This window comes from Piliocolobus tephrosceles, chromosome 2 (genome assembly GCF_002776525.5).
Source record: "Piliocolobus tephrosceles isolate RC106 chromosome 2, ASM277652v3, whole genome shotgun sequence".
In the NCBI taxonomy this organism is placed as follows: Eukaryota; Metazoa; Chordata; class Mammalia; order Primates; family Cercopithecidae; genus Piliocolobus; species Piliocolobus tephrosceles.
In genome coordinates, this window is record NC_045435.1 from 108,964,734 (window position 1) to 108,985,670 (window position 20,937).

Genomic DNA, 20,937 nt, shown 5'->3' on the forward strand with positions numbered 1-20,937 from the left:
TCCTATTGCTTATGAAATAAAATCAATGTGCTTTATCCCCATGGATTAAATTAAGCACTAAATTGACTTTCAAACATTGTCTTTCTCACTTTTTGGTCTTGAAATTTTGTTCACAACTCTCCTAAAATAATCTTTAAAAGTCATGTATAACCTCATCCATTTTTAAGTTGGTATTGAACAAATTTTACCATGGGTTTAAAAAGTTACAAAAATGTAATTCTAAATATTTATGTCTTTAATAAACATTATAATAATTTACCATATTTTTATATTACTTTATAAGTACCCAACGAAATTTAAATAGTATAGTAGTTTGACAACCACTACAACTTATTTTAAATGTTCTTAAACGTTTATTATCTTAACAGTCAGAATTTTTACATAACTCATTTTTCTCCTTGAACTCACATTTTCATTATTCTCCCTCAGAATTTTGTCTTAATGTAGTTTTCTACTTGAAAGTCTTTTATTGATCATTTCATATGCTTCTGAAACAACTATCCATCCAGATGTATTTTTCCCTGTGGTCACAAGAGACAAAGCATTAAATATTAAAGTAGTCAATAATCTGAAATTTTTTGGCAAAAGTAAGTGGCAATAATCTTCTAGAAGTCTGAGTAACTTTTCAGTGAAATAGAATAGGCTAAATTGCCTCTCATATGTGTTTCTTTTACTCAAATATGTAATAAGCTATTGGAAGTAAAGTTTTAGTTAGTTCTCCCTTTTTTTGAAATCATGTAAAATATGTCCCTGGGATGCAGAGAGAAACACAGGTGGCTGAAATCATCTACCAAGTTCTCAAGACAGATTGTCAAAAGTGTGAAGAAAGCACTTTAAAGAGACTGGTATTTATCAGCATGTTTCTTATGAATCTTAATTATTCTAACTCAAAAGTAGAGAAATATACTGAGCATTGTCATGACATTTTTGTCTAGATAAAATAAGATGTCACAACTTTCAGTACTTCTTACCATCAGAACCAGTCCTCAGGAGAAATGCAGTATTTAACAACATTTAAGATGAAAGAAGCTTGCTTATTAAACAAAATGTGCCATCACCAACTCTGTTGGCCAATTCCACAACATTTTTGAATTCCTATCATCTTCATCCAAGTCATAATATCCTGCTTCCAATGCCAAGCTTTGCCTCAACCCAAATATGTATAAGATGGGAAGAAGATATGGAGCCCAACCACAGACTGAAGATAACCTTGATTACTGGAGGCTTTGCAGACTTTGGTTATTTCGAACATTTTTGTTTTCTGCTTGGTATCACAGAGTATTTTTACCCCAGGGCAGCATACTAGTAAATCAGAATGAAAGAGACGTGACCTTTCTTGTCAAAATGGAAGAAGGGTGATTGTTCAAGAGGAGGTAAGAAAGGAGAACCAACACATTTTCAGGCCAATTTCAGGAAAGACATAAGTGTTAGGTACCTGAGAAATAATTCCATAAAATCTGTGGCTGTGAACCCTTGGAAAGCCTCAGTCTACAGTAGGAGCACATGTATTTCAGTTTAAAGGCCGTGATATAATCTATATTTGAGTGTATTTTTTGTTGTTGCTGTGTAACAATTTAATACATACTTAGAAGCTTACACCACCACCCACTTATTATCTCACAGCTTCTGTGGGTCAAGAGTCTGGACACACTTTAGTTGAGTTTTCTTTTCAGGGTCTCTGGTCAGAGTTGCAGCTCATCTAAGATTCAGAGTCCTCTTTTGAATCCACATGGATATTGGCAGAACATATTTCCCCTCATTTGAAATATTTATGGTGATTTGCTTTTCCTAGGTCAGCAAGAGTGCTTCTGTACTGCTCTGTTTCTGATTGTTAGACCCACTTTTATGGGACTCACTTGATTAGGTAAGACCCACCCAGCATAATCTCTTTTGATTAACTAAAAGTGAACTAATTAGGGACCTTAATTATGCCTGCAAAAATCCCTTCACTCTCTCCATATAATAGAAACCAATCACAGAATGGCATCCATCATAGTTGCTAAGTCTCCGCCGATACTCAAGGGATAGGATTACATAGGGTATGAACCCTAGAAAGCAAAAATTTTGGTGCCCAGTTTAGAAATCTGTTTACCATGCACAACAAAATAGAACTTTCTAAACTCCAAAAATTTTCTCTTCATTTACAAACAGGCTTCACATATGCTCTCTTTAAGTAAGTGCCGCTTTTCTATTTGCTTTTAGGACCTACTTCAAGTCCCTTCTTTACAAAGCATTGCAAAACTCTCTACCCAACACAGGGAGATAGAAGTCATTTTTCTCTTTTAGAAAATTAAAATACTAGTTTTGTTATTTGTATGAATATTTAATTTCATTTTTAAACAAGCAAGTCCTTGAATCATGTCTAATTTATCTTTGCTTTGTTTACAAGATCAATACATTGTCCTGACATAAAATACACACAAATATTTGAGTGAGTAAAGGGATAAATTAAAATGTGTGATTGTTTTAACTTGATGATGTTTCTAGCTTTGGCTTCTCAGCCTTTCTCTATTCTTATATCCAGCTGTGCGTATGAGTAGGTTATAAATGAATAGAATATAGAGCCAGTGTCTTCTCTATCTTTTCTCATACATTTTGTTACAAATCTCTACATGTATGCATGCTCATAACCAAACAGTCTTATCTCACTGGTACAAACTGACCCTAATATCAACCAAGCATTTGTTTGGTGTAGTTTATGGTAACATGCTTTTTCATTGTTTCATTTTGAAATGGAGAAAACGCATACTGGTCAAGTTTCTGAAGGAAAAGTTAAAGGTGGCTGGGATTCCGTGTCTCTAATATTTGGTAAGTGTCTTTCTACTACCAGATTTTCAAGGGAAATCTGAATATCAGACACGCTACTACAAAATATCATTCTCTGTGTTGCTGTGGCCACAAACCCTTCCCTAAATTTCCCAGCTCTGGTGAGATGGATCAAATCACTTGCAAGCCACAATAAAAATATTAGGCCTTTAGTCTAAAACCTAGAATAAAAGGAAAAAAAAAAAAAACCTTTCTTAAACACTTTATGACAGATCCACATCTTAATTTTAGCCCTCAAGATCTTGCCAATGGGATGGCCAAAAGTAATCCTCGGTGGGGGAAAGCATCAAAGGAAAGAAAGAATTTTCCCTTTGGGCTTAGAACAGAATTCACCTAATGAACACACTGCTGAGCCTTCCTAATGCAATAAGGTCCCCTCTTTTGGGGAGTAGCCCAAAATGTATATGTCATACAAAACGAGAAGCCAACAATCAGATCAAGTAATTTCAAAAGGAAGATTCCAAGGGGAACGAGTGATGCAGACATATATACTTTGAGACTCTTTTTCAGGAGAGAAAGGTAACCTACTTGCCCTGAATTTATGGGTTAATATAAACTTGAACTTGTCCATAGCATACCTCACATTCTGAGGCAGCAAGCGGGTTTGAGGGACATCTCTGAGAGGTCTCCTACTTGCCTACTGGCCTGGAATAGCAGGAAATCTTTCTAGCTACTTTGTGGATCATGCTTCATTAGAATACCTACTGATTTTGGTGATTGGTTCCCTCTCGTTTCTCTTTTCTGAAATACCTGTCATACATAAAAAAGTGAATACATCTGGCATTTTAAAAGCCTAAATTGAGATCCTTTAAATTAAAAAAGCCACTCTGCTAAAGGAAGGAAGTTGCATTACAAGTAACACTCCTTGAGGAAAAAAAAAAAAAAAAAAAAAAAAAAAAAAAAAAAACAGGCATGCATGCAGAATTTAATTTCCAGAGTCTAATTAGTTTTAGGCTAGTGCTACAAAACTTAGAGAGGAGCAAAGATAAATATTTCAGCTAATTTCCCTATGTACTGTGAATAAAAGAGTGAAAATGATTCTCAAATTTGAATGTTATGAAGTTATTTGCAAAGTATATTAAGTCAGTTCTTCAGTGTAATGAAGTGTCCTTTACAGTTTAAGAGACTTTCTAGGAGCTGACATTTCTGTCATAAAAAACAAGGCTCTTGTGGATTCATTATGACTTCTTGAAACAATCTGAACTATAGACCTTGCTGTCTGCCAGCTGAGGATACATCTACACACTAACTGTGTCTAAGAGCAGCACAGTGCACCAAGGCTCAAAGTTATTTCCACTGTCATGACCTAAATCTCTGACTAGGTGATACCATGTTGAAAAACCTCCTTGACAATACCTAATTTCTTTTTTCTCTTCACACTCACCTAAAGACTTGCATTTTTTTTTAAAAAAGAGATCATATTGCATGATAGAAGGTCACTAGATATATGAATATCATTATGAAACCAATCAATGTATCATTTTCCCTCCTTTGATCAGCTTGAATCCCTTCATGGGAAGCCCCATAACTCCTTCAAAAGTGGTCTCCTGTGCATGATTACTTTGATATAATCTAGATGATGCTGTATTAGGGAGGTGAGAAAGAGCAAGTATCAAAACCAAAATTACTATGTGTAAGTTTGCAAATGAGTTGATGATGCTCGCTTTGCCACTTTCACTAAGAAGGGAAATATGTTGATTTGGAGTTGCAGAGATTCTGTTGCTCCTACTTTTACTTTACTGGCTGGTAAATCTATCCAACACATAATTTCATTTTAAATAATAGCTATTTTTTAAATTGGATCTTTATAGCTTTTATATTAGTTTGTAGGGTTTATCCCTATTTTTTTTTTAGCAAAAAACTGTTTTCTCCTCTAATTCAAAAGGCATCCATGGTTTATTTTATCCTAGAATAATATGTTTGCTTCATAATGAAAGAATGTTTAAATTATGTATTTTTACATTAATCATTGGTTGAGACCATCTTTCTTCCAATGCACAATTCACTATTTTTGTCTGAAGAAGAAAACAGAAGCACCTCCTACTAGGCTACAAGTTCCTTGAGGGGCAGGAATCTAGTTCCTAGCACAGTGCTGGGACATGGCAAGATCTGAGTAAATTTTTGTGAATAAATAAGTGAATTAGTGTAATAGAAATAAACTTAAGATGGCATATATGAATATACACACAATGTTAACAAAGTGAATTTCTTCTACTTAGGAATTCACTGCATAGATTAACTACTGATAGTAAGTGACCCAAGATTAAGCCCTCATATATTTGGAAATATGAAATGCAGTTTAGAGACAATCATATGCTATTTTCTATGATTTTTTTAAAATAGAGAAAATGTTAAGAAAAATATGCATAATTTCCAATAATGGAAATGTATAAAATCATGGCATTTACTTCCTAATACATATACAATTTCATTTTCATAATTTCATACATATGGCTGTTTTAGGCAAATATTAATATAAAAATTACCATCAATCCTGAGATAATATAATTAAAAGATTTCATGTTAACAGCATTCATTCATTCATGCAGCATTTGTATAAATTGTATCAAATTGATTAAATCATATTAAAACAAGTTGTTTTGAACTGCCCTTCAATCTTGAGTGACAGTAATTCCAGCGTTCTGTGATTACTTTTCTCTCTGAAAGAGATTCTATCATAAAATAATGAACTTTTAAAGACCTGGAAACACATGTCATTCATCTTGGTCTTGTCTTCATCTTCCACTGAAATGTTTACGGAATGAAAAACCGTGAAATGTTAATTTCTAAGAATCAGTAAAAGTACTCTAGCCTTGGGATATAAATGTGAAATTAGAATTTTTTTAGCAATTTGTAAATATGAAATCCATGTATCATTATTTATTGGTTACCCAGAGAAGTTATGGTAACCAATAAATAAGGGTTATGACCACTGTTATTTCATTGTTATGGAAACCATTCCATGGAAGGCAGCCTGTGGGTCAATGGGAAGAGTACTAGCATGGGGGCCTAGAGTCCTGCAATCTGGTTAGAGATTTGACAGTAACTGTGTGACTTTTGCTTTCTTGTAATCTTATCCACTTAATCTCTTTGAGCCTCTATTTCCTCAAGTGAAGAGTGATGAATTGAACAGATCCACGATTATCAATATTTTAAAAATCACAGTCGTTTTTGTTCAAACAAAATCTTTCTTGGAACTTACATAAGCAAAACAGGTAATGGGTGAGATTCTGCTGCTTAAACAGGGTGAGTGTTCTTCCACTTCTTCCAACTCACTCCATCTTTACTCAGCCATCTTTCTCCTACCCCAACTTCCTATGGTCACCCCTTGAGGAGTCAGGGATCTCAAGGAACCTTCATGAACCAAATACTAGACTAGTTCACTGAGTCACTAAAATTCTTCTTGTTCTAAAAGCCTGATTTTAAGAATTAGTGTTAATGTTAGGATAGAATATATCTTCATTAAATAGAATACAGCCAATAATACTACCTGATTATCCAAGCAGTTTTTTTCTAAACCATTTATTCTTACACACTACATTTTGAGTGTTGTTAGTGGAATAATGAAGGAGTATTTAGTAGAGACAAGTGATAAAACTTAGTTCCCTTTTATTAATTCAATTCACTGGTCAGCAATGACTGAATATCTTCTCACTTTTACTATTGTAAGAATGGCTAAAACTCCCCAAGTCAGGTCACCATTAGGTGATGTTCTGTTGTAATAATAAGCAGAGTCTGGCATCCACACCAAGAAATAAGCGACACTAAAGCCAAAGGAATAAATAAGTATAACTGCAGTAGTTCTAAGGTCCAAGGTGACAAGAGAGCAGGTCAAAAAGATCAATTAACTTTGTGAGACCAGAGGCTGAAATCCAAGAGTAAATTATGAAGGCAACATTCAGGACAATAGAGAAAGGAGTAAAACAAAATAATTCAGAAATAAAAGAATCAGAAGAAGTTTTTGAGTTATTCCAAAGTCGTGATCTAGCATTTGTGTTATAGCAGGCTGGGCATGCCTGAAAAGGACTGCTTTGAAGAACCAGGAATGGAAGAAACAGATTAATTTTTTTCTATGGCCAAAATGATTATCAAGGGATTCTAAGTGTCTTAATTTTCCCCTTTCCCTGTTACCATTGATCCTCAAGAATTAGTGCTCATTAAGTATGCCAGTTTAAAGCTCAACCAAAACGAAGCCATTACCAGCGGACTTCCAAGTGGAAAAGGGGAGCCTGTGGCTTCACTGTTCTTTCAGAGGTCTTAAAAGGCAAAAACGCACATGGTTCTCTGGAAATTCTGCCTCTGGGATTTGGAGAATGAAAGTAGCTTAGTACTGATTCTAAATTAGGAAACGCAAAATCTAGATACTCTGAACTTTTGCAATGGATTCAAACCTAACTTTTCACTCTTTTGTTAATAATAACTCCATAAAATGCACATAGGACTTCACCACTCCTCAGACATCCCTTAACATTGCAGAAATTTGACCAGCTCTGTTAAAAGTGTATATTTTAGACTAGAATATGTATTTCACCTCTCAAGTTATAATAATGTATTTGAGATTCAAAAGAAATAAAAGTGGATTGCACAAAATATAGCTCATTTCCCCAGAAGGTAAATGTTAAGGGATTTATTTTTTAAGCAGACCAAGTGGTCCTATATATATATATATATATGCTCTGCAAGAGCTTTTAATCTCTTCAAGCCCGAATTTTCCTGGTTGAAAAAACAAAAATCAAAATTAAAGTAGTAAAATCTTTGCCTCAATAAGATGTGGAGGTTTCTGGCTTAATTTGGTACCAGGCTAGCATGATAACTGCCTTTGCCTGATTCAGTCTAGGCACACACCCACACACAATCTGCGATGGTATCCAAATGCAGACACCTACAGGCAACCACCAGAGTCATTCTTTCCAAGAATAAGGCAAATGTCAATGGAGAAAAAAATTAGTGCCTATTTTCTTTTTTTTTTTAACTTCCTAAAAACAGAGCATTCTCATATTCCTGAAAGAAGGTAGAAAAAAACACCCATTTCTCTCTTCCTAGATAAAAAGTCCAAGGTCTCTCCTAGTGGTTCTCCATCCTAGCTACATATTGGAAGCCCATGGGGCTGACCTGAGGTCGATAGACTATTCTAAAATTGCCTCCCCCTCCACAACATTGCCATGTCTGGTCACCTCATCAAACATTAATCTACATACTACTGTGAAAGGATTTTGTAGATACAATTAAGGATAGTTACCAATCAACTAATTTCAAAGCAGAGTGATTATCCTGGATTATCCAGGTGTTCCAGTGTAATGACATGGGCCCTGAGAAGCAGAAGATTCAAAGATAACATGGTAGAAGAAAAGACAGGAGAAGTAGGGCAGAAAAGGAGGTCAAGGAAACCTGAAGCACTGGAAGAACTCAATCCATCATTGCTGGCTTTGGAGACCAAGTGGCCACGATCCAAGGAGGCCCCAGAAGTCGAATATGATTCTCAGCCACAGTCAGGAAAGAAACAGGGACCTCCCTTCTACAGCTGCATGAAAACGAATTCCACCAACAACCTGAATGAGCTTGGAAGCAGATTGCCTCTGAGAGCCTCCAGAAAACAACACAGCACTGCCAACAACGTCATATGGATCTTGAGAATGAGCAGAGAAACCAGTTGAGTCCACTGGACTTCTTGACTTCTGACAGACAGAGACATGATATAATAAATTTGTATAGTTTTAAGCCATTAAATGTTACAGTAGCAATCCAACACTAATATGTAGCTTAACTAAAAAAAAAACCTTGGTACAAGGCCAGGCATCAATGTTTTTTCAAAAGTTCCCTAGGTCAGTGCTTATCAGATTAATGTGCATAAGAATCACATTAATTTGATAAGAATCTGCATCTCTGACATTTTGTGAAAATGCAGATTCTGATCAGCAGATCTGAGATGAGGCCTGAGAGTTCAAAGAAACTACAGGTGAATGCTGATGTTTCTTGTGGACGGACCACACATGAATAGAAAGAAGCTAGATGATTGTAAATTAGCCAAGCTTCTCACTACTTTGTGAATATCACATTCGGAAGTAACCAAGGCACTATTATTGCAGTATTCCCATCTTTCTACATCCATGTCAAGACTGCAAGTTGATGGAGTGGGTCTGAAAGCTGAGTGATATAGAAAATGCAGACAGAATATACTTCAGTGGCTGTGGCTTCAACAAGCAAATCATAGCAGGTAGGACTTTAAAAACTGACTTATAGCAGGGTACAGATAGTTTTTCTTCATTTTTTAAGTCTTTAAATTGGTATATAACATCACAGAAAGAGAGAGTAGAAGTAGTGAAAAAATCTCACCACTGCAGAGCAAGATAACAATAGACAAACAGTTAAATTCTTTAGATAATCAACTGAAGACCTGAGAAATGGATTCAGGTAGCAGATGCTTATGAGAACCAAAGGAAATCTGCCTAACCTATCTGAGCAAACTGACTTTAGATGATTGTTGCCTCATTTTCTCAAAACAAGGCAGGGTGGGAGCTGAGGCTATAATAAATTACTGATGAAAGAAAGAAAGGAAGAATCATGAAAATTTAGTAAAAGAGCGTAACTCTGAAGATAAGAGACTGCAGGACCCTGGAGAAAATTCGGGAAAAATATTCTATAGGCCCCCCAGGATATAATAGACATGGCACCTATATTTTTAAAAAATGATATAGGAAAATATTATGATATGTAAAACAATAAGGTAACTTTTGAGGGGAGCAGTGATTGGAAAGGAACATAAAGGGTGTTTCTGAAAGATGGTGATGTTCTGAGTGTTGATTTTGGAGCTGATTACACAGGTGTGGGCAGAATGTAAAAATTGATCAGAATGTATATTTTGTTAAATACACTTTTCTGTACTTATATGTTAGTTCGATATCAAAATACAAAGGGGCAAAAATGACTAAAAGAGACAAAAATGAATCAGCAGACAAAAAATAATAGGAAGAGGTACACAGAGGACTCAATGTGGGAATGAAAAATTGCAATGACATGAACTACAACAGCAAAGATAAAACCTGAAAACAAAATATTGGATAGTAAAATTAATATTCAGAACTCTAGTGAGTTTTATAAAGTAATTTTTAGAGCCCTCTCAAAATGCAAAAACAAATGAAAACCTTACGGTTTCTACAAATTTTCTTAGGAAAACTGATACATAAAATAAAAACACAACTAAGGATCATAGGTTCTCTCAGGGAGAAAGTCTGAAAAATTTAGGCATAAGTAAAAAGCATAGATCAAAGCTGAAAATACATTTGCTTTTGTCATTTTAAGCAAACTACCTCCACCTTACTCTAGGCAAAATTTATGAACAAATAGCTCAAACAAGTCATGTTCAAGAAGAAAATAAATATAATAATCAAATTTAAAATCATGTAAGCATTTAAAAGAAAAACAAATGTAACCCCTTGAGGACTGAAATGTTTGTATGTTTTTTTCCCTCCATGTCCCCAGTGACAAGATTAGAGCTTGGCCTAAGGCTTACACTAGTCATTCAGTAAATGCTTGTTGAGTAAAAGTTATATTTTAAAAATTGCCTGTTATTTTTTAAAAACAAAAAGGAACAAAGCTTCTAATTTTTTCTTTGCATAATAAACATAGAAGAAAATAAAGTTATATATACTCATATTTGAAGGAGGGAATCTCTTTGCAAAGAATTTCATTTGCAGTTAAGTTTTTCATCATAGATGAAGTCAATAGAGACACACTTTCAGATGTAGAATGACTCAGGAAATAGATCACTCGACTCTTCAAAAAAATTATTGAAGGTGTATTCGACTCACTGAAAGGTGATCAACATAAGAATGCGAGGCTATGTTTCTGTTCAAAAAGACTGTGATAAACACTCGAGCATGTTAAACATAGAGCTGAATCTAGTTACAATTTTAATATATGGTATAAAGTAAGTATCAATGGATTTCTTAAAATAAAAGATGGGTAATATAAGAGTGATATTCTGTGATAATTATCTGAGTCCTAATTATGACACACAAACATATTATAAAGTGAAGCAAGGGAACCATCAGGAGAGGAATGGTAGAGAGAGGAAGAAGGAATTAAAGTAAAATAAATTTCTTATTTTAATTATATAATATTTTTAAATGTATCATTTAATTCTTGAGTTTGAGGATTTCAGAAATATAGGATATCTGTAATACCAAAAGGTGACCTGTTTCAAAATTATAAAACATGAACCTTACAAGTCAAAATCACAAAATAAAGTAAAACTACACAAAATGTAATCCATGTATAAAAAGAAAGTAATAAGGAAAGAATATAAATTATATAGCATTTAGAAAAATGAACAAATTAACCAAAATATCAGCTAGACAATAATGAATGTGAGTCGACTGAACCACCTGTTATAAGGGATCTTTGTGGGATCCTGTATAAGAGATAGAACTTTCCCCACTGGAAAAAAAATCAAAGCCTCTTACAAAATGATATGTAAAAATTAAAGTGAGAAAACAGAAGGAAGGCTGAACACGGTGGCTCACTCCTATAATCCCAGCACTTTGGGAGGCCAAGGTGGGCGGATCAGGAGGTCAGGAGTTCGAGACTAGCCTGACCAGCATGGTGAAACACCATTTCAACTAAAAATACAAAAAGTAGCTGGGCATGGTGGTGCACACCTATAATCCCAGCTACTCAGGAGGCTGAGGCAGGAGAATCGCTTGAACCCGGGAGGCAGAGGTTGCAGTGAGCCAAGATCGTACCACTGCACTCCAGCCTGGGCGATAGAGCAAGACTCCATCACAAAAAAAAAGAGAGAGAGAGAAGAAGAAATAATAAAATATTTATCAACAAACTTAGGGAAAAAAAAGGTATAGGGAGGAGATATTAATTGAGACAACATGCAATTCAAGACCAAAAGATAATTAAATTTGAAAACAGATTTGATAAATACAGTAACTGCGAATATTTTAAAAGCAAATCAAATAGCAACAAATTTTATAATTTAGAAACTCAAGAACATGTTGAAAAGAAACAATTGTACCAAATATTAAGTTGAAAACAAGTGAAATAAATTTTGGTTTACTTTGCACACTACAAATTGAACTCAATCCCACACAAAATTTATGGTTGCTTATGGCCTAGATCTTAAAGCAAACCATCTCTCCACTTCAGACTGATAATTTGCCTTGAAACATGTTGCTGTTACTGCCATAATGGGGTTTGACATTCTGGAACCTTCTTCAATGCATACTAATTTTAAGGCTGAATTTGCTACCCTCATTAATCATTGGACATTCATTGAGGGCCTGGCCTAAAACACAGAGCTATGACACCTTCCCCAAACACGGTTCCCTTAGGGCTTTTCTTTCCTATTGGCTTATGCAGAGAGCTCCATTATATCTCCAGCCTGTGTCTGCCTGTGTCATGATCAAGATATAAGAGGTTAGGGTTGTATATTTCTCCAAAGCAGACATTGAAAGATGGGAAAAGCCAGTATAAGAATAAGTCTGAAGAGGTGCAGTTGCCTCAAAAAGAGAGTATACTTAACAAGAGGACTAGAATTGCCAAAAATAAGTTTACTTATAACAACAACAAAATCTACTTCATATTGAATAAAACACAACTCCTACCCTCAAATAACTTCCAGGAGAAAAATAAAACCACTTAACCTTATCACTTAAGGTTTATAAAGCATTCTTTTTGTTTTTGTTTTTGTTCTTTCATTTATTTAGAAGTTGCCAGCACAGGAAACACTGGAAGATCTCAGAGTGTCTGTTATCATTATTTAATATTTTATCACAGCATTATTCTCAGTGAAGTGAAAAATATTTTTAGGAAACAGAATGCCAGTGAATTAATTGAAAGTAAGAACTATACCTAAGACTGCAGAGTTATATTTTAACTTCATTCCTTTAACTATTAATTTTAATTATTTCTCATCAGAATTTATATGTCATGTCTATGTGCAAATTGTAGTATTGACCATTTTTCATCTTCCTTTCATCACTCTATATACCTCATTTTCATATGGCTCATAATAATTGTATATTATGTGTTCCATAATATAAAATAGGATACATTTACTATTATTACAATATTTACATTGAAATACCGTAGGAGAAACTACATCGCATTGTGTATGTCTCTGTTTCTTTCAAGTTACAAATTTTATTTCTGGGAACCATAAAGCATTCTTAAGTTCATGATAGGTAGGTCAACAGCTATTGTTGTTCCCATCTTATAGATGAGGAAAACTGAGGGCCATGATGGTCGAGCGACTTATTCTGATCATATAGCTAAGTGCAGAGACAAGAATTGAACTGAAGTCTTCCAAATCTAATTTCACTGTCGTTTTAATTTGTTCATGTTGCCTCCTAAAGTATACCTCAGGTACATTGGTTGCCTCATTCATTCCTCTTTGGTTTGCATTGTGGTGAATCAACTTTTGGAGGGAATTTAGTGTGGCTGCTGCAGACGATTGCTATAGCAGCAATTGGTCATAGACTGTTAGTTTTGTGACAGCTCAAGTCAATGACAGGCACAATACCATGAAATGATTTCCGCAATCTTTTAGAATAAGTAACCTTCCCCTGAACTTCAGGGACGACAAGGGATCCCACAAAGATTCATTCCAGGTTGGGATTAGTCTGCTGGCCTCTGGAGCAGCAGAACCGATAGTTATTACCTGCCTCTCTGCTTCAGTTGAGAGGACTAGCTGTGCTTGTTGCTTGTTCTGTCTACTACTGTGACAGTAATATTAACTCCAGGTTCCATTTCTGTCTCAAACCCCAGCTCTCAATCCAGCAGGAGTCTGGGCACATGAATACAGATTTTCAGTACACATTGGATTCTGAGTATTCTTAACTTTTTCAAATTAGAAATAATATTATAAATTTAAAATAATATATGTATCGGCAACTGAGCCACCCAGTGAGTCTGCAGCGTGGAAAAAGGTAGAAATGGCAGATCTCTTGGAGATTTGATTCCCAATCAATATCAGTCAATCCTTTTAAGCAGTGACTCATTTATAAATATCACCAAAAGTGGAAACTGTTTAATTAGCAGTTCTAGATAGAAGAGAAAGATTTGAAAGATATAAGTCCCAGCCAGGTGTTTGAACCCAAATCAATGACTGCACTGTGTAAAGTTCCTAAGAAATAATGAACTGCCTTTAATCTTGCCTTTCAGGTTGTTGTCCTGAATATATCTTAAGTAAAAAAGGCATTTTACTTTTTTTAATTTTTCTCTTTTCATAGTTCTTTAGAAGAGTAAAGTGGTTCAGTTTTTATATAAAGTCTCAGGGAATTTTGAAAGAGAGAAAATATCAATACATTCTTTGTTTTTATTCCCAAGCAAAATAAGTTGCCTAGTTGATACACCTTTTAGATCAAGGGCATGAAAGTAGCTCAGATTAGCTAATAAAATATACCACAAAATATTTGTTTCCAAACTACTGTGTTAATTATCAGAAAAAAAAGAAACATTGATTGCTGAATATGATTTCTTTCTCCCAATATTCAAAGCGAAGGTACTCACATTTGCTACAGGAATGTCATCTAGTGAACGAAGATGGCCAGATGGGACTAATCCTGCTGTTACATTAAAGGGGGCTTGGGTAAAATGGGAAGAACAATTATTCAAGACTCACTGTGATAAACATATGGTATTAACAAAGTATATGGAGTCAAAATAATCCTGTTAATATTCTTTTCCCTTTATACTTCAAGATGAGGCTTTGATCCAGGTGAGAGGGGCCCTTCTCAGAGTCCCACACTTCAGGGAGCACTGAGACATACAACAGAAATGTACTAACCTGTAACACTAAGGCTAAAGATCTGCTCCTGTAATGCTGCTCGGCCCCAGAGAATGCTTCTCTAGGGCTCTTCACCTTGGCCTCAAAACAAAAGCAACTGGGCTTAAATTCCATGAATGTTTACTGTGAGGCAGAGGTAGGGAACAGACCCTGCTAGGGAATACCAGGAAGAGTTGAGTGGTGGCAGCACTCAGATAAAAGACAATAAAAATTCATTCTTCCCCTCAGATAATGTGAATAAAATAGATTCTGGTAGAATGTGAAATAGTTTCCAACTAGCGCCAAGTGTCATTTATCAATCTCTCATGTTTTTCTAAATCATGTTTCTGTAATTGCCATCAAATCATCATGGTATTTGCAACAGGTGCATATAGTGTCTGAGAAATACTGAAATATTTTACAATATTAAATAATTTATATTTTTATAAATTTGTGAAAATATATGTATATAAAAACAGGTTACTAATTCTTTATATGGGCAAATAGAATTGCAAATAGTTTTATTTTATGAAAATATTTTATAAGGTTAAATTTTAAAATTCGGGTGTTAATCATTTTGACTTAAAATTCTAACCTATGTTAAATATGAATTTTATTTTACTTTAATGGAAATTTGAAATATTTTTGAAAGAACAATTTTGATAACATGAAACTCCTTTTACAATTTCAACTTCTTGCATTTGCTTTAATTTACATTTTGAAGAATATATATTCACATTCCGTATACTTTGAATGAAATCATATTACTATTTTCTAATTTTTGCGATCAATGTGAATTAATACATCGAATCATAATTGAAATAGAAAATACCTTTGAGCTGAGAGAAGGAAAAAAACTAAAAAGAAAATACTTAAAACCCCAAAGAAATTACTTGCTTACCTGTTTAAAAACTGAAAACAATAAATTTAAGAGGCTTCTGATGAACATAAATTATATAACATTTTTAAAGCAAAATATTACAAAATATTTTTAAATGAAAAATAAGGATCAAAATAATGACAGTGAGAAGGAATATTGTTTTCGTCAACCACAAAACTTGAATTGATCACGTAATTTCTTTACTAAATGAAGATTTTGACTACTGAGCAAAACAGCAGGAATAAAAAAAAAACATTATTCATATCAATTTCCCAACTCAGAAGCAACAAATACAACCATGGCCTGCCCATTAGGACAAAGTGCATTCATGAAATCAGAAAATTTTACTTCTAAAAAACTTGGGATATTTACTATTTTTTTAGAATATTATTCCAGATAATTACCATTGCATCATACTGACGATATGAACATTTTCTTGAAAAACACAATATGATTCACATCATTTATCTTGATTTTCTACTGGATGAACATTGCAGAAAATTTTGTTTGGCACTACAGTTTCTTCAAATGGAAAAAGAGACTATGAAAACTACCCTTTCTCTTTCTTTCTTTTTTTTTTTTTTTTTGAATGACAACAAGATATATATTCTTTTGGCTGCATACTAATACCATGAGAGCATAGTATTCCATGCTGTATATGTGCCACATTGTCTTTATCCAGTCTATCATTGATGTGCATTTAGCTTAATTCCATGTCTTTGCTATTGTGAATAGTGCTGCAACAAACATATGCATGCATGTGTCTTTATAACAGAATGATTCATATTCCTTTGGGTATGTAACCAGTAAAGGGATTGTGGGGTCAAATGGTATTTCTGTACATGGATAGAGCTAGAGGTTATTATCCTTAGCAAACTAACACAGGAACAGAAAACCAAATACTGCATATTCTCACTTGGAAGTGGGAGCTACACGACGAGAACACATACAGAGGGGGAACAACACACACTGGGCCCTTTTGAGGGGTGAAGGTTGGGAGGAGGGAGAGGATCAGGAAAACTAACTAATGAGTACTAGGCTTAATACCTGGGTGATGAAATAACCTGTACAATAAACTCCCATGACACAAGCTACCTATGTAACAAATCTGCACTTGTACCCCGAACTTAAAAGTTTAAAATAAAATAAGATAAAATTGCCCTTTCGATTCTAATTTCACAAACAAAACATTTTGCTATTATTCTTATCCGCTTCACAACCAATCTTCTCAGATCGGTTTGGAACAATGTAATATTTATGACTGAAAATATTTAGGTTGTTGATAATACAAACACACACACACACACCACAAAAACATGGAACATCATTTGCATCATTTGCACATAAGTATTTGTGCAACTACTAGAATGGAAATATTTGAATAAATAGCAAACAATTGATAGTTTTAAATAAAAACAAGTAAATGCTGATATAGAACACTGAAATGATGTTTGAGGCATATTTTCGTGTCCCTTTTAGCACAACATGACATGAAATAGTGTAACATTTCTAGATTTTGTAAAAATTATTTCAAACAGTGATACTAGAATGGCCAAACACAGCAATGTAAGAAATAATGTAACAAATGTCACTACAATTGCCAATGCCTATTGATGGAATTGGCTCAATTTATTTTCCTCCTCTAGGGCTCGCTATGAATTGTGGAAGTTAAGATATATAGCTTTAAGATGTATCATTCAATAACAAACAACAAGTCATTATTCACAGTTCAATTATATAATTACTGTCTTTACAAGAACTGTGAAATGTATTTTATGGAGGTAGAAATCAGCATATAGAATTTTGCAGTATATTTATCACACCTGGGAGGAAAACCCTGGAATATTTCAGTTCTTTATTTTAAAAGATATCAATTCACAAGACAGCTATAAAAATAACCTTTAAGCATATGAATAGATGTTCAACCTTACCAAGGATATGAGAAAAGAGAAATGCAAATTAAAACAAAACTGAGATGCCAACTCTCACCTACCAGATCAGTAAAAATTAAAAAGAATAACAATGCTCTTGCTAGACTGTGGAAACACAGGCACCCTCATATATTGCTAGTGGGAAAGAAAATTGGTGCAAACCTTAGGGGATAAAATTTGACAGTATCCAAATGATTACATATATATTCACATTATGACCCAATGATCCCACTTTTAGGATTTTTTCTGAAGTTGCACATCCAATGCTATGAAGATACATACACACACACACACACACACACACACACACACACACGATCATTCATTGTCATCAAAACATATTAGAAGCAATGTAAATGCCCACTTATAAGACAGCAGTTGAATAAACTATGGTAGATCTACACAATGGACAGTCTTTCCTTTAACAGAATAAGGAAGTTATTTGTTGAATAATGTGGAGCAATTTCTAGGATATTGTGAAGCACAGTGTTGCGTTAGGCAATTAATAATGTTTGTGGTAGGTTTAAGCTTCTTTAAAATGTATAATTTGTGGTGATTACTTTTCTCACTCTTAGTAAATATTATTTTTAAAAAACTAATTTCATCTTCATAATTATGTTCTCTTTTTCTTAATAAAAAGAAAAAAAAAGGTTCCCTGATTGGTATAAACTTCTGGCTACACAAAACCTACACTTTCTTCAGAACTGTGGACTATGGTATGTAAATACATTATGTACTGTCTTCTATTTGATTTTTCTAATAGGTTTTCCACCAAAATTACTCTAAAATATTTTTCTAAAGCAGCAGTTCTCAAACGTAGCTAAGCATCAGAATCAGCTGTGGACCTTTACAAAAACAGAGATTCCTGGGCAATACTTCCGTAAGTCTGGGGTGCCGCCCAGAAATCACTGTCTTCCAAAAGCCCTGAAGTTGATTCTGAGCATCATTCAGGTTTGAAATCTCTACTGAGAATAGGTTTGCAAAATAGGGAGAGAATAAAGTTATTATTATCTGCATTTTTTAAGAAATTTGTGATTATAATCAATAATTTCTTTCTTAAATTCTTCATGATTTGGGCAAGAGCATCTCATTCTGAAACTGGAAGGACTTTAAGGAAAACTAAACCTTAGGGAAGAATCCTACTTGTCTCATGAAACACAGTCTAGTAGGATAACATCTGGACTTGGAGCCATTGCACAGAAATCAGTTCCTGACTCCGATGTAACCACAGCCTGCAACTCAGCAAGGTTGTTAATGTTGGTACCTGGTTTCTCTTCTGTAAAATGTATATAGTTTGGTCTTTTTTCACAGAATCGTGGGGACCAATAAAGATACACAATGTAAAATGTTCTTACAGACTGCTAAGTGGTATAGTTCTGGACATAACTCTCATTATGTATTTAAAGCCTACTTGTGTCTCCATTTATTATAATTTTTGAAGTTTTAATTCTATATTTAGGTGTTATTATTTTACATGTATTATCTATCGATCTATCTATCTATCTATCTATCTATCTATCTATCTATCTATCTATCTATTCATCCATCCATGCCACTATTCTCTCTGTGAATTAACAGGAGACATAAACAACTTCAGTTATTTGGGAATATTATGGTCTTTTTTTTTTTTAAGTAAGTTAATTTTAAGTTCTGGAATACATGTGCAGGACATGCAGGGTGTTACATAGGTAACGTGTGCCATGGTGGTTTGCTGCGCCTATTAACCCACCATTTATGCATTAAGCCCTACGTGCATCAACTATTTATCCTGAAACTCTCCCTTCCCCGGCCCCTCGGACAGGCCCCAGTGTATGTGGTTCCCCTCTCTGTGTCCAAGTGTTTTCGTTGTTTAGTTCCCACTTATAATTAAGAACATAGGGTGTTTAGTTTTCTGTTCCTGTGTTAGTTTGCTGAGGATAATGGCTCCCAGCTCCATACATGTCCCTGCAAAGGACATGATCTTGTTCCCTTTTATGGCTGCGTAATATTCCATGGTGTACATGTATCACACTTTCTTTATCCAGTTATCCATTGATGAGCATTTGGGTCAATTCCATGTCTTTGCTATTATGAATAGTGCTTCAGTGAACATATGCATGCATGTATCTTTATAATGGAATGATTTATGTATATAGATTGCTGGGTCAAATGGTACAGCATGATGCAAATCATAGAGGATTTGAAGTGGAGCCATACAAAAAAATCTAAGACACTTTGGAAATCACTCTTCTGAGGAAGAACAGGAATTCCGCAATTCTTTAAAAGGCATACAAGAATTATATTCCATATGATCTAATATAAACATTTGCATATGTTAAACATATATCTTTCATAAAATCTGGCAGAATCAAATACAGTTCACAAACAGTTATCATATAATTGCCTATTTTCTGATACATATTGTGTGCTATCATTTCAGAAAACATACTAAGTAAAATTATGTTTATCCTAGATAAATACATCCTGTATATTTTCAAAAGAGTGATAGAAGTCATCACAATAATTTTAAAACTACATATGGTTGAGAAAAATGCCAAAGGGGGAGGAAATTAGTTTTGATTGGGGTAGTATGTTTCCTGAGTTGGAACAGAATCTTGAATTGCTGGTGGCATTCACACCTCTCCATTACTGCTGTTAGCAATTCTTTATCTACTTCTGAAGTCTATAAAAGCTTAGTGTATCAAAGTGATGCCAAATTTATATATAACTCCTAATACAATGTTATGAAAATGATTCATGAGTAAGCAATACACAGACTTCTATGATGAAGCATGGAGTCCACATCAGTCTATAGAAGGCTGTTCTCAATCTTATTTTTAAGTATCTTAAAAGTAAAATCATGACTGTAGTACCTCTACACATTTTGAGCTGAGAGCATTATGTTAATTTACATATCATCCAACTAGATTCTATATTCTAGTTCTCTGGACAGGTGGCCTTTATACTTTTTAAATCGAGAACAGCTAGTATGTCTTGATTTAGTGCACATAACCCCTCTCTCCCACAAAAACACACAAACAGAAATACAATACTTAAAATAATACATTTCCCTATTATTACAATTTTTACCTATTTTACTTTTTTCTATTCCATGTCTTTAAAAAATACTGGTCACCAAATTAGATTGATTTAATGTCCCACCAATGTGCATCTGGAAAAATTGCCTTATCAGTGATTTCAAAAATAATTTGGAGTCCTTGACTTTGGCAGTATGTGTACTCAAATTGGAATGATATAAAGAAAGTTAGCATGGCACCTGTGCAAAAATGATATGCAAATTTGTGAAGTATTTCATAGTTTAAAAATGACTTGGGGAAGAGTAATCACTAGATAAATGGATAAATCACATGTGATCCATACATACAATGATACAATGAAATATCATTCAGCCTTTAAAAGAAAGGAAATTCTGACACATGCTACAACATGGATGAACCTTGAATTCATGACGTTCAGTGAAATAAGCCAGTCACAAAAAGACAAATAATGTATGCTTCCACTTATATGAGGAACCAAGCATAGCTAAA

General features: G+C 34.2%; 1 non-coding gene across 1 annotated transcript; it reads left to right on the top strand.

The window, feature by feature from the left end:
* The first annotated feature begins 20,603 nt into the window (after positions 1 to 20,603).
* LOC111521430 lies at positions 20,604 to 20,711 on the top strand. Its single transcript, XR_002724945.1, has one exon. It is a non-coding gene; the product is annotated as a U6 spliceosomal RNA (small nuclear RNA).
* The last annotated feature ends 226 nt before the right edge of the window (positions 20,712 to 20,937 follow it).